This window comes from Trachypithecus francoisi, unplaced genomic scaffold (assembly GCF_009764315.1).
Source record: "Trachypithecus francoisi isolate TF-2019V2 unplaced genomic scaffold, Tfra_2.0 Lachesis_group19, whole genome shotgun sequence".
In the NCBI taxonomy this organism is placed as follows: Eukaryota; Metazoa; Chordata; class Mammalia; order Primates; family Cercopithecidae; genus Trachypithecus; species Trachypithecus francoisi.
Window position 1 is genome coordinate 38,220,689 of NW_022681464.1, and position 13,032 is coordinate 38,233,720.

The following is a 13,032-nucleotide window of genomic DNA, read 5'->3' on the forward strand; positions in this document are numbered from 1 at the left end:
AGACTTGATAGTGAAATCATTTGTAAACCTGTGTAAGCCTCTCTGCTTACCCAAATAAGAATGTTTTATAGAGATGACAGACTTCAAGTCTGTTTTTTATAAAACTGTCTTATAGCACTTGTCCTTTGGTAATAATAACAGAATCATTTTCAGAGAATTCATAGTTAGCACACATGAATAGCATATAGTGGAACATGGTTTCTTGCCCTTGGAGACTATATCATAAATACAACCTCCAGGGCAAACTAAACCTAAACAATATGTTCACATAAGCATGTGCTTATTTAATCATGCATTGAGTTTGGATAGGGTTTTATGGTCTCCACATGTGTGCAGGCTCACTTGTTCTTTAGGAAGTTAGGATGGGTGGTGTTATAACTGTGATTCTGAAGACTTAAAATAATCCAACAAGGTCACGTGCTCAGTAATAGAACTAGGCTTCTTGCCTAGTCAGCCTAGTCAGCTGTCTTCCTGTGGTTTCACAATAACATTTGAATATGACAATTCTCTTCTGCAGGGCTCCAACCTCTATGATGTCCGACATGCTTATGAGCGGGTTCCAACACGCTGCAGCTCTATTTCCAAGTCTATTCATCCTTCCAACTTACACCTCATATGGTACACATGGAAAAGACATAAATTTGGCTAACTTTGTGCAATGCAAGAGGGGCTATGTACACTTGCCACTCTTGAAACTATCCTCTTGACTCTCGTGGCTGGAGAAAGCCATCTGATCCCAAGAGTTACCTAGATCCAATATGTGGAGGGTACTTCAAATCAGAACCAATAAAGCAACAAAAGGAGGTAATCAGGAATGAATGCATACCAAGGAATGAGCATGATGTACAACTGACCACACAGTTTATATAAGCATGCAGCACACTGCAAAGAATATAGAGTGAGTTTCTTGGACCAGCTTCCAATTTGTCTCCACTAAAATGTAATGAAAGTATGGGACTTCAAATACATTAAGTTAGTCACTCTTTTTTTTTTTTTTTGAGACGGAGTCTAGCTCTGTCGCCCAGGCTGGAGTGCAGTGGCCGGATCTCAGCTCACTGCAAGCTCCGCCTCCCGGGTTTACGCCATTCTCCTGCCTCAGCCTCCCGGGTAGCTGGGACTACAGGTGCCCGCCACCACGCCCGGCTAGTTTTTTGTATTTTTTAGTAGAGACGGGGTTTCACTGTGTTAGCCAGGATGGTCTCGATCTCCTGACCTCGTGATCCGCCCGTCTCGGCCTCCCAAAGTGAAGTTAGTCACTCTTAACCCCTGGAGCTTTTCAAAACCATCCTTACTCAGACTACTCCAGTTGGACACCCACCCCATTCTAAGGTTCTGATAAGTAAGTATTCCTGTTGTTTAAAGCAGGCATTGGCCGGGCACGATGGTTGATGACTGTAATCTCAGTGCTTTGGGAGGCCAGGGTAGGAGGATCACTTGAGTCCAGGAGTTGAGACCAACCTGGGCAACATAGTGAGACCTCACCTCTACAAAACACAGAAAAATTAGCTACCTGGGAGGCTGAGGCAGGAGGATAGCTTGAGCCTGGGAGATAGAGGCTGCAGTGAGCCCACTCTAGGCTGCATCAAAAAACAAAAATTAAACTAAAAAATGTAAAAAAAAACCAGACATTGGTACCAAATATTTGCATAAGGCTCTTTTCCTAATTTAGTGCTTCAGTGTTTTGGCCATTTCTTGACATTATCTACATTTCATTAATCCTGAAGTTTCCCACTTCTCTCTATATATCTATTGAAATACAACAGCACAGCGGTCTTTTATCTTAGTGCGTGGTTGTTGAGTTCTCAGATTTAATTGTTGTCAGTTGCTTGGTGATAATATCATGGAGGTGAGAAAAGAAGAAGCAGCTGGGTAATCAGCTTTGCAGGCAAAACAGTATAAATTCCAGGGGCCCTGCCCCCAAGTAGCCACACTGGACCTGTGTGTTCACTCAGAACAGCTCCAAAACCCCTAGTACTTCTGTGTCACCCATTTCCCTACAGTTCCCAGAGAGACATTCCCATTCAAAAGTGTGCAACCCCTCCCATATCCTTCTTCGTAACTTACAAAAAAATTCCCAGATTTTCTTTTAAGTATTCATCCCTGATGATAAACAATCTATATTTTCCCAAAAAGAATGGCCCCATTCTCTGCAGTCACTTGAGGGTTATTAACATGTTCCTTTACAAATCCTATAGACCAAGTGGATTAGCTAGAGCCACTTCACAGTTGGGGTCACTGTGGTCTAGAGAGAAGAGGGAACGTGCCCAGCATGTAAGGCGTGATCTACTGATTGGTTAACAGATTTACTGAGTGCTATTTATTCATTGATGCAATCCTTACGGTAACAACATTATCCTCATTTTATACATGTGGAAATGATAGAGGAAAGAGAGGCACAGAGAAGCTGAGTCACTGCATTTGGACACACAGGTAGTAGGTGGCAGGGTGGCCACACACTGGAGCCCTTGCCTGGATTACCACCCTGGGTGTGGAGACGGCAGTATTCCTGGAGGCTGAAGGAAAGGATCCAGACTCAGTCTGCAGAAATGCTCTGAGTCCTGGCTTCCTCAACAGGACCCTTCTCTCCTGTTCACTTATTCCTTAAGGAAAACATGGGACTCTGTGATGTTTAATATGATAAAGAACAGGGCTTTTGACTGCAAACCTCTCTAAGGAATGATCATCCAGTAAAGGGTATGCAAAACAGAATTATTAAATAAAGAGGTGGAATGACTGTAATGTACCAATCCCTTCCCCAAGACTGAAATTGGAGAAAAAGAGATGGGGGCTGCTTATTTAACTGAATTTCTAGAAAGCAGGCTCTGATAACCACTTGCTCCTGCCATCTTGGTAAGTGGCTTCCTGCACAAAAGAGAAAGAAAGCCATCAAATCCAAATAACTTCAAGCCAGCTCCCAAAGCAAGCCTGGCAAATTGCTCAGCTGACAGCAGGTAAGAGGACTTCTAGGGAGAGGAGCTCATGCGGCACCTCCTAGCTGGGGCTGCTGCAGTTGGCAAAAAGAAATGCCTGACACCAAGCGGAATTTGAATTTCAGATAAACAATGAATAATGTTTGTGTGTAAGTATGTCCCTGTTGTTTAGCAATTCAAATTCAGTGGGGCATCCTGTATTTTATCTGGCAACCCTAATCCCAACACTAAAAAGATAATAATAAGTACATGGTATAGTTTCCCTAGATGACTAAGCCTTCCTACCTCATTATACCCTGAAGACCTGAACTTCTTTCACTAAAAAGAACATGAAATTCTACATTTATACATTAAATAAAGTAGAGAATTAAAATATGTCTGATAGAAATCAAACCAACCAGCCAGGCGCAGTGGCTCACACCTGTAATCCCAACACTTTGGGAGGCCAAAGCAGGCAGATCACTGGAGGTCAGGAGTACAAGACCAGCCTGGCCAACATGGTGAAATCCGGTCTCTACTAAAAATGCAAAAAGTAGCCACGCGTGGTGGCGCATGCCTGTAGAGTCTCTGGTACTCTGGAGGCTGAGGCAGGAGAATGACTTGAACCTGGGAGGTGGAGGTTGCAGTGAGCCAAAATCATGTTGAACTCCAGTCTGTGCAACAGACCAAGACGCCATCACGGCCGGGCGCGGTGGCTCAAGCCTGTAATCACAGCACTTTGGGAGGCCGAGACGGGCGGATCACGAGGTCAGGAGATCGAGACCATCCTGGCTAACACGGTGAAACCCCGTCTCTACTAAAAAATACAAAAAACTAGCCGGGCGAGGTGGCGGGCGCCTGTAGTCCCAGCTACCCGGGAGGCTGAGGCAGGAGAATGGCGTCAACCCGGGAGGCGGAGCTTGCAGTGAGCTGAGATCCGGCCACTGCACTCCAGCCCGGGCGACAGAGCAAGACTCCGTCTCAAGGAAAAAAAAGACGCCATCTCAACAAGAAAAGAAAAAAAGAAATCAAACCAACCTGTGAGGGGGATTTTATTACTTCCCTAGTAAAAGGAACAATTAAAAGTTGTTGAAGGCAAGATGTGATGGTGTGCACATGTAGTCCCAGCAATTTGTGAGGCCAAGATAGGAGGACCACTTGAGCCCAGGAGTTTGAGACCAGCCTGGGCAACACAGCAAAACCATGATTCTACAAAAAAATTTTTTAAAGCCAGCTGGGTGTGGCAGTACGTGCCTATAGTCCAAGCTACTCAGGAGGCCGAGGCGGGAGGATCGCTTGAGCCCAGGAGCTCGGGACTGCAGTGAGCCATGAGTGTGCCGCTGTACTCCAGCCTGGGTAACAAACAGAGCAAGACCTTGTTTCTTTTTTTTTTTTTTTTTTTTTTTGAGATGGACTCTCACTCTGTTGCCCAGGCTAGAGGGCAGGGGCGCGATCTTGGCTCACTGCAACCTCCCCGCCCCCGCCCCCAGTTCAAGCAATTCTCCTGCCTCAGCCTTCCGAGTAGCTGGAATTACAGGCACTTGTCACCACACCAGGCTAATTTTTTTTTTTTTTTTTTTTGGAGACGGAGTCTCGCTCTGTCGCCCAGGCTGGAGTGTAGTGGTGCCATCTTGGCTCACTGCAAGCTCCGCCTCCCGGGTTCAAGCGATTCTCCTGCCTCAGCCTCCTGAGTAGCTGAGGCTACAGGCGAGCGCCACCATGCCCCGCTAATTTTCTGTATTTTTAGTAGAGACGGTCTCAATCTCCTGACCTCATGATCCGCCCACATCAGCCTCCCAAAGTGCTGGGATTATAGGCGTAAGCCACCGTGCCCGGCCTAATTTTTGTATTTTTAGTAGAGACGGGGTTTCACCATGTTGGCCAGGATGGTCTCCAACTCCTCACCTCAGGTGATCCACCCTCCTCGGCCTCCCAAACTGCTAGGATTACAGGCGTGAGCCACTGTGACCGGCCAAGACCCTGTTTCTAAAAAGAAGAAAGGAAGGAAGAAAGAAAAAAATGTGTAAAAGATGACTGGGCTGGGAATGAAGAGAAACGGGTTCTAGTTCTGCGACGTCTAACCCTATAATCAGCTCCACTGGCTGCCACACAGCTTCCTTCCTCCCCCACACTTCAGTTCAAATCCTGGGAATGGCTCACGTATTGGTAACGGTGGAGGAACCAGAGAAGAGGGCCTGAGGTGGAGGATTTCCGTATTTTTGTGTGGCTTGCGGGTTGAAACCAAACTATTGCTTAATATTTAAAAGTGCATATCTAACTAATACAATTAGATATTTTAACAATTCTGTCTACAACATATGCACCTGTTTTCATTAAAAATAAGAATGATACCTCTCTGTCCCTGAAGAGAGAGCTGGAGAGGAGTGGGTGTTGCAGGCTCTGCCACTAGCGAGCTCCGGGTATCTGATTATTTTCTGAGGGTCAGATTCCTCACGTGGGAAACAAGCTGGACTGAAGACCAGCTGGACTGAGGGTCTCTAGAACTCTTTGACTTGACAATTCCTCAGTAGCCTTTTGTAGGCTGCAGGAATTTCCCAACTCAGAGAAGAGAGTTAGTATCACCACTTAGCTAGTTTCAGCTAGGGGACAAAGTAGCTCCAGCTTTACTGCCAAGTAACAACCACAAAATGTGGCCAGGCGTGGTGGCTCACACCTGGAGTCCCAGCACTTTGGGAGGCAGAAGGGGTGGATCACTTGAGCCCAGGAGTTGGAGACAAGCCGGAGCAACATGGTAAAGCCCTGTCTCTGCCAAAAATTTAGAAATTAGCCCTGCATGTTGGTGCCTGTTGTCCTAGCTACTCCGGAAGCTGAGGTGGGAGGACCGCTTGAGCCAAGGATGCAGAGGTTGCAGTGAGCTGAGATGGCACTACTGCACTCCAGCTTGGGTGAAGGGAGTGAGACTCTGTCTCAAAAAAAAAAGAAAAATAAAAACCAAAACCATAAAACGGAAAGGACTGAACCTTAAGTCAAAAAAAAAATCCTTATTAAATAATAGCAGCATTCATTCTTCTTCATTAGCAAAACGTGCCAAAGGAGCAGTTGTTCAAAGGCGATTGCCTCTGGCCCGTGCCCACAAGCCTCCTTTCAAAAGGAAATTAACCCTGTGAGTCATGACACAAGCATATTCACACTCCAAGTGAGATAGGAGTCAGATAGCGTCATAAACCTTCCACCCCAACTGTCTGAACAGGTTGAGAGGATTCTGGAATTACTGCTCTTTGGGCCATTTCCCAGGTGGAAAACGTCCACACAGTCACCGTGGTTACTTGCTTACTGCCATGAGTTTCCCAGGCTTCACACTCCACCCGCTGTCAGCTCATTGTGCAGGTAGTAATTCCTCAGTTACCCACATTTATGTTTTGTACCTTAATTATTTCACTCTAAATGTCAACAAAACCCATTAGCAGGTGTCTGACGTTGGTAGAAAGCCTGCAACTCCTGACTATCTAATGCTAAGAGTAAAAGAAAACATAATGGCTATTTAAATATGGCCACACCGCCGGGCGCGGTGGCTCAAGCCTGTAATCCCAGCACTTTGGGAGGCCGAGACGGGCGGATCACGAGGTCAGGAGATCGAGACCATCCTGGCTAATACGGTGAAACCCTGTCTCTACTTAAAAATACAAAAAACTAGCCGGGCGACGAGGCCGGCGCCTGTAGTCCCAGCTACTCGGGAGGCTGAGGCAGGAGAATGGCGTAAACCCGGGAGGCGGAGCTTGCAGTGAGCTGAGATCCGGCCACTGCACTCCAGCCTGGGTGGCAGAGCAAGACTCCTTCTCAAAAAATAAATAAATAAATAAATAAATAAATAAATATGGCCACACCAAATGCATTGAAATGTACAATACAAACTCCAGCGGATCTAAATTGAAAACTTTTCTCAAAAAGTTCAAATCTTTGAAAAGTATATTTAACAACACTTTTTAAAGTTATTAAGTTGCAACAGAAATACTTCGAGTTAGAAAAGCTGAATTGCCTTTAAAGAAAAGTAATGATAATAAAACTTATTATTATAAAAATGTTTGGGCTGGGTGTGGTGACTCATTACTGTAACTCCAATACTTCGAGAGGCCAAGGCAGGAGAATCGCCTGAGGCCGGGAGTTTGAGAGCAGCCTGGGCAATATAGCAAGACCTCACCTTTCGCAAAATGTTTAAATTAGCTGACCGTGGCGGCACATGGCTGTAGTTCCAGCTGCTTGGGAGACTGAGGTGGGAGGATCACTTGGGCCCAGGAGTTCCAGGTTGCAGTGAGCTATGATCATGCCATTGCACTTCAGCCTGGGTGACAGAGCAAGACACTGCCTTTATAATTAAAAAAACAAAACAAAACAAAAAAACAGGGGCAGTGAAAGCATCCCTTTCCTCTAATGACACAAAGTATTTAACAATATGTTTTGCTCCATTTGCGCTCAACAAGTGGGAGTGATGGTTGGTGAAAATATTATTCAGGAATAAAGAGACCTTTGGATTCCTCTCACTGTATATCAACACTCAAAATGAAGGGGGAGCACTTTTTTCTCTGTTTTGTTTTTGGACCAATGCGAATAACTCACCAAGATCAATTAGTTCCCACAGCAGATCTAGGGTCACTCTCTATCCAGTTTAAATTCTCCAGATGATGGCCAAATCTTTCATTTTCTTTTTCAGCTCTACCTGTGCTTAACATCTGGTTTGGGATTTTTTTTTAAAAATTCATTTAAAAGCAAAAGTGAACAGATTCTCCCCTCTGGAGCTCTGGGAGACAGAAGAGTGTTCTTTGCATTCTTCAGTGTGTGGCCCAGTTTTCTTGTGGGGCCAGGCTTATGTTTGACAGGGACTGCGCAGCAACTGCAATAGTCCTAGCCTTCCAGTCAAGGCACTTTGGGACCTGTGACAAGGCACCAGGACTACTGTACAGGGCTCCCTGCTCTGCCTGCTGCCAGAGTCTTCTGCGGCCACTGCCTGAGTTTGAGGGGAGTCAGGGTGGTAGACAACTGACAGGGACATAGAGTTACTGAGGCAGCTCCCAAAAGTGCCCCAGAGTGCTGGGGCCCTGGTTCTGGATTTTCTATGTGCAGTCCCCAGGGTTCAGACCTTTATGTCCAGGCCTGGAAAATCAAAAATGCAGTTTTCCTTTTGGTTCATTCAATGAACGCATCTTTCAACACCTTTTCTGCATCCCTGGATCTCCTCACATTCTTCCTCCCACTCCTTTGGGGAAGTCAACCTTGTGGTCTAGAACTCATCCATGACTTAATCATCCTTGGTGCCTCCCCTCCCTCCCTCTTTCCCTCCCTCCCTCCCTCCCACCTTTCTCCTTTCTTCCTTCTTCTTTCCTCTCTCCTTCTCTCCCTCCCTTCCTCTTTGAAAGTATTTTGTTTCTCTCTCTTTGTTCTCTTGCTAAATTTCCCATCTCTGTCCCACTTCCCAAGCCTGGAGTCTTTCAGAAGACTGTATAGGTTACTCTAGAGCAGCACTGCTTAATGGAGATAGAATGTGTGGCACACGTATAATGTGAAGTTTTATGGTAGCTGCATTTTCTTTTCTTTTCTTTTATTTTTTGAGATGAAGTCTTAGTCTGTCACCCAGGCTGGAGTGCAGTGGTGTGATCTCTGCTCACTGCAATCTCCACCTCCCAGGTCAAGCAATTCTCCTGCCTCAGCCTCCCGAGTAGCTGGGATTACAGGCACCTGCCACAAGGCCTGGCTAACTTTTGTATTATTAGCACAGACGGGGTTTCACCATGTTGACCAGGCTGGTCACGAACTCCTGACCTCAAGTGATGCGCCTGCCTCGGCCTCCCAAAGTGCTGGGATTATAAGCATGAGCCGCTGCGCCCAGGTAGCTGCATTTTAAAAAGTAAAAAGGAACAGATGAAATGATTTAAATAACATTTTATTTAAACCAGTATATTTGGGTATTATTTCAATGATAGTATCATTTCAATATGTAATCAGTATAAAAACTAAGAAATATTTTGCATTCTTTTTGTCATACTGAGACTTTGAAATCCTGTGTGTATTCTATACTTACAGCACATCCCAATTTGGACCAGCAGCATTTCTTATTTAAAAAAAGTCTTCTTGTGTTTTTAATGGACAAATGATAATTATATATTTACAGGATACAATGTCATGTTTCAAGACATGCACATATTGTGGAATGATTGCGTCAGCAGAGCAGCCACATTTCAAGTGCTCAGTAGCCACATGTGGTTGGTGGTGGCCATATGGGACAGTACATATGTAGAGACTAATTTGCCCTCACGTTGTTGTGGCAAGGATTGATAATTACCTCCCCATGTTTCTTTTCTCTTCCAGTTTAATAATAGAACTTCAATTTTTAGGTTTTATTTTTTAGCTTCCTCTGCAGCCCGGTGTGGCCATGAGACCAAGTTCAGGTCAATGAGATGTAAGTGACAGCCCAAGATTCCACCTTTCTCCTCATGGGGGAAAGACGTGCTCTTTGCCAGCTCCACTCTGTGTTTAACATCTGACTTGGGATAAAAGATCTTTACAGACGCAGAATAAGCTGACTTCTCTCCTCTGGAGTCTGGGAGAGAAGAGTGTTTTTGGTCTTGTTTCCTCAGTTGGACTGAGCCCTGAAATGCCTTCACAGAACTGTCATGGCAGCCATGGGCTCTTCGCCCCTGCAGTTCTCAGGGAGAGAAATAAGCTTCTGCCTTATTTAAGCCATGGGTATTTTGAGCTTTTGTAATGCTCCTAATCTGAACCGATTCATTTCCATAAGACAGTTTTTGCCTACAACAAAATCAGTCACAGCAAGTAGCAGGTAACCTTGGAAAATACTTTTGGCACCACCTCGTAAAAACATCTGCACTCCCGTATCCATTGCAGCGTTACTCACAATTGCCAAGATATGGAAACAGTCAAAGTGTCGATCGACAGATGACTAGATGAAGAAATTGTGGCATAGATACACAATGGAATACATACTCAGCCTTTAAAAAAGCAGATCCTGCCATCTGTGACAACATGGATGAGCTTAGGGGACATTATGCTAAGTCAAATCAGCCAGACACAGAAAGAAAATTACTGCATGATACCAGCCTGGACAATATGGTGAAACTCCGTTTCTATTAAAAATACAAAAAATTAGCCAGGCATGGTGACATGTGCCTGTAATCCCAGACACTTGGGAGGCTGAGGTAAGAGAATCGCTGAACCCAGGGAGGCAGAGGTTGCAGTGAGCCGAAATCATGCCACTGCACTCCAGCCTGGGTGACAGAGTGAGACTCCGTCTCAAAAAAAAAAAAAAGAAAAAAAAAGAAAAAAGGATAATACTGCATGATCTTACTTGTAAGTGACATCTAAAAAACTAAATTCAATAAATTGAATATGTAGAACCAGAGAGCAAAAGGGCAGATACCAGAGGTGAAGGGGGCCAGGAGGGGAAGGGTCGAAATGGGAAGATATAGGTTAAAGAGTACAAAGTTGCATAACTGTTGAATGAATAAGTTTAGAAATCTAATGTTTGGGAGGCCGAGACGGGCGGATCACGAGGTCAGGAGATCGAGACCATCCCGGCTAACACTGTGAAACCCCGTCTCTACTAAAAATAAAATACAAAAAACTAGCCGGGCGAGGTGGCGGCGCCTGTAGTCCCAGCTACTCGGGAGGCCGAGGCAGGAGAATGGCGTGAACCCGGGAGGCGGAGCTTGCAGTGAGCTGAGATCCGGCCACTGCACTCCAGTCTGGGTGACAGAGCGAGACTCCGTCTCAAAAAAAAAAAAAAAAAAAAAAAAAAAAAAAAGAAATCTAATGTACAACGTGAGGACTACAGTTAATAATATTCTATTTTATATTGGTAATTTGACAAGACAGTAGATTTTAGGTGCTCTGATCACACACACACACACACACACAGAGGAAAAGTAGCTATAGAAATAACGTACCAATATATCAATTTACTTGACTATAGTGACCACCTCACTATGTATATGCATGTCAAGATAAGTATATTGGCCAGGCACGGTAGCTCACGCCTGAAATCCCAACACTTTGGGAGTCAAAGGCAGAGGACTGCTTGAGTCCAGGAGTTCAAGACACGCCTGGGAAATACAGTGAGACCCCGTCTCTACAAAAAATTTAAAAATTAGCTGAGCATGGTGGTGTGTGCCCGTAGTCACAGCTACTTGGGAGGCTGAGGCAGGAGGATTGTCTCTACAGAAAAAAAAAAAATTAGTTGGATGTGGTGGCATGTGTCTGCAGTCCCAGCTACTCAGGGGCGCTAAGGCAAGAGGATCACTTGAGCCCAGGAGTTGGAGGCAGCAGTAAGCCATGGTTGCACTGCTATGCTCCAGCCTGGACAACAGAGTGAGGCTCTGTTTCTCACAGAAAAAAAAAAAAAAAGGTAAGTATCTGAAAATATACTCTACACCTTAAATATATTCAATTAAAAAAGGAATAAGAAAGTAAGAAGTAGCAATTTTTTCCATTTTCCATAGTTATAACACCAAGAATAAATTTAGTTCTGTTGATCAAAAACCAAAAATTTTTTAAAATAAGTCATTAGTTTTTTTTAAAAGTTCATTAGCCATTGTTTCTGTGACAGTCAGTTTATTTCCCTTGCACCTTTGTGACTGAGGTTTCGTGTAGTGGCATGGGCATAAGGAGGACCCTGCGTGGGTCCCCTGAAATGTGGTTGCAAAGCAACCACCAGCCCACATTCCTCCGTCCACAAGGATGTCACGTGAGACTTCTGCTAAGTGTCTTGCTGAAATAAGTCATTTCTGACTAGGATATTTTCCTGCTCGTCCAGTGGAGTGCTATGGCATGGAAACGAGGTTGTCTGGCACGAGCTCAGGTTTCGGGGAACTCATGAGAGTGCCTAGCAGTCATGACTTTCTTTAATAAACGCGCACAAAGCTCCTTCAATCATTTGCTTCCGAGTTTTGCTGAAGCTCAACATTCAATGTATCCAGCACACAGACCCGTAAGTCACCTTTCCTGTTGTGTTGAAAATCTGGAACTCATTTACCCATCTCCGGTCTTTTGCTGTCTCTCCATTCCCCCCGGTTTCTCCGGGTCAGATGGTCCTGTGATCACATCTGCAAGTTCTTTCAGGACTCTGGGGTGCCATCTAAGCCAACAGCCTTCCCTGCTCTCATTTTAAGCAGTTAGATGCTCTCCCTGCCTGTGTCTGTCTAGGGCTGAAGATCATTCTGCTTGAGAGAAAACAAAAGCTTTATCTTTTATGCTGTTTTATCAGATACATACATTACACTTTTTTCATTTACACTGATGATCTTTCTTTTTATCTTTCCTGGTTCTATCAGGGCAAAACGTTATTTGATGTCCCTAATATCCTTTACACTGCAAAATCTCATTAAGTAGATATCAGTTTAATTCAAGATATACTGTCCAGAGCTGCAAGGATTCCCTTGCTACTATAGGATCCATTGATATGATAGATTAATTTGTATTATTATAAATATACTAAAGGATTCCACATGTAGTTCTATTTTTTCCTATTCCTTTGGGTTTTGAATTAATCTTCAGTCTTTGTCATATATTACAATGTTTTTAAATTAGTAAGTATCAGAAGTAACATTCGTCATGTACTAAATCACACCACTCTGTTCTCCATAAATGATGTCAGTAGCAGAAGGTACGTATTTCTTTCTCTCCAAGCTTCCTGTCCAGTGAACATGTTTACATGCCCAATCGTGGCTGATCTATCAGCTCTCCAGACACCAAAGAAGGCCTGCAAAACCTTACACACTGGCCTCTTCGAGGACCAAACCAACTGAAAACCTGTATTAGCTGCGTGAGTCCCAGTTCCCATGAGGGATGTCACCCAGCCACCTGGTGCTGACGCTGTGCGCTGCTGCAGAGGAGGCCTCTGTTTCCTCCAAAGCTGGTCAACTCTCACTGTAGGATTTCCACTGGGGGGCATGGCAGGACTTTCCTAAGGGGGCTGCAGAAATAACCCAAGAATCACCCCGCTTTCCTCCCATTGCTGCCTGTTCTTCAGTGCATTTTTACATTTGGCTGTGGAGCCTCAGTCATTGCAGGAAAGGGAGTCTGCGAGAAGGCTAATGGGAGAGAGGCCCCTTATAACTGCTTCAATTTGAGCAGGTTTATTCCTGTTTTCAAAACT

The 13,032-nt window shown here is 44.7% G+C and overlaps 1 long non-coding RNA gene across 1 annotated transcript; it reads right to left on the reverse strand.

Moving 5' to 3' along the window:
* Positions 1 to 2,305: 2,305 nt before the first annotated feature.
* On the reverse strand, positions 2,306 to 5,333 carry LOC117063864. The gene is made up of 3 exons (XR_004429131.1): positions 5,262 to 5,333; positions 2,745 to 2,862; positions 2,306 to 2,600 (listed from the first exon to the last, which is right to left on the reverse strand). It is a non-coding gene; the product is annotated as an uncharacterized LOC117063864 (long non-coding RNA).
* Positions 5,334 to 13,032: the final 7,699 nt, after the last annotated feature.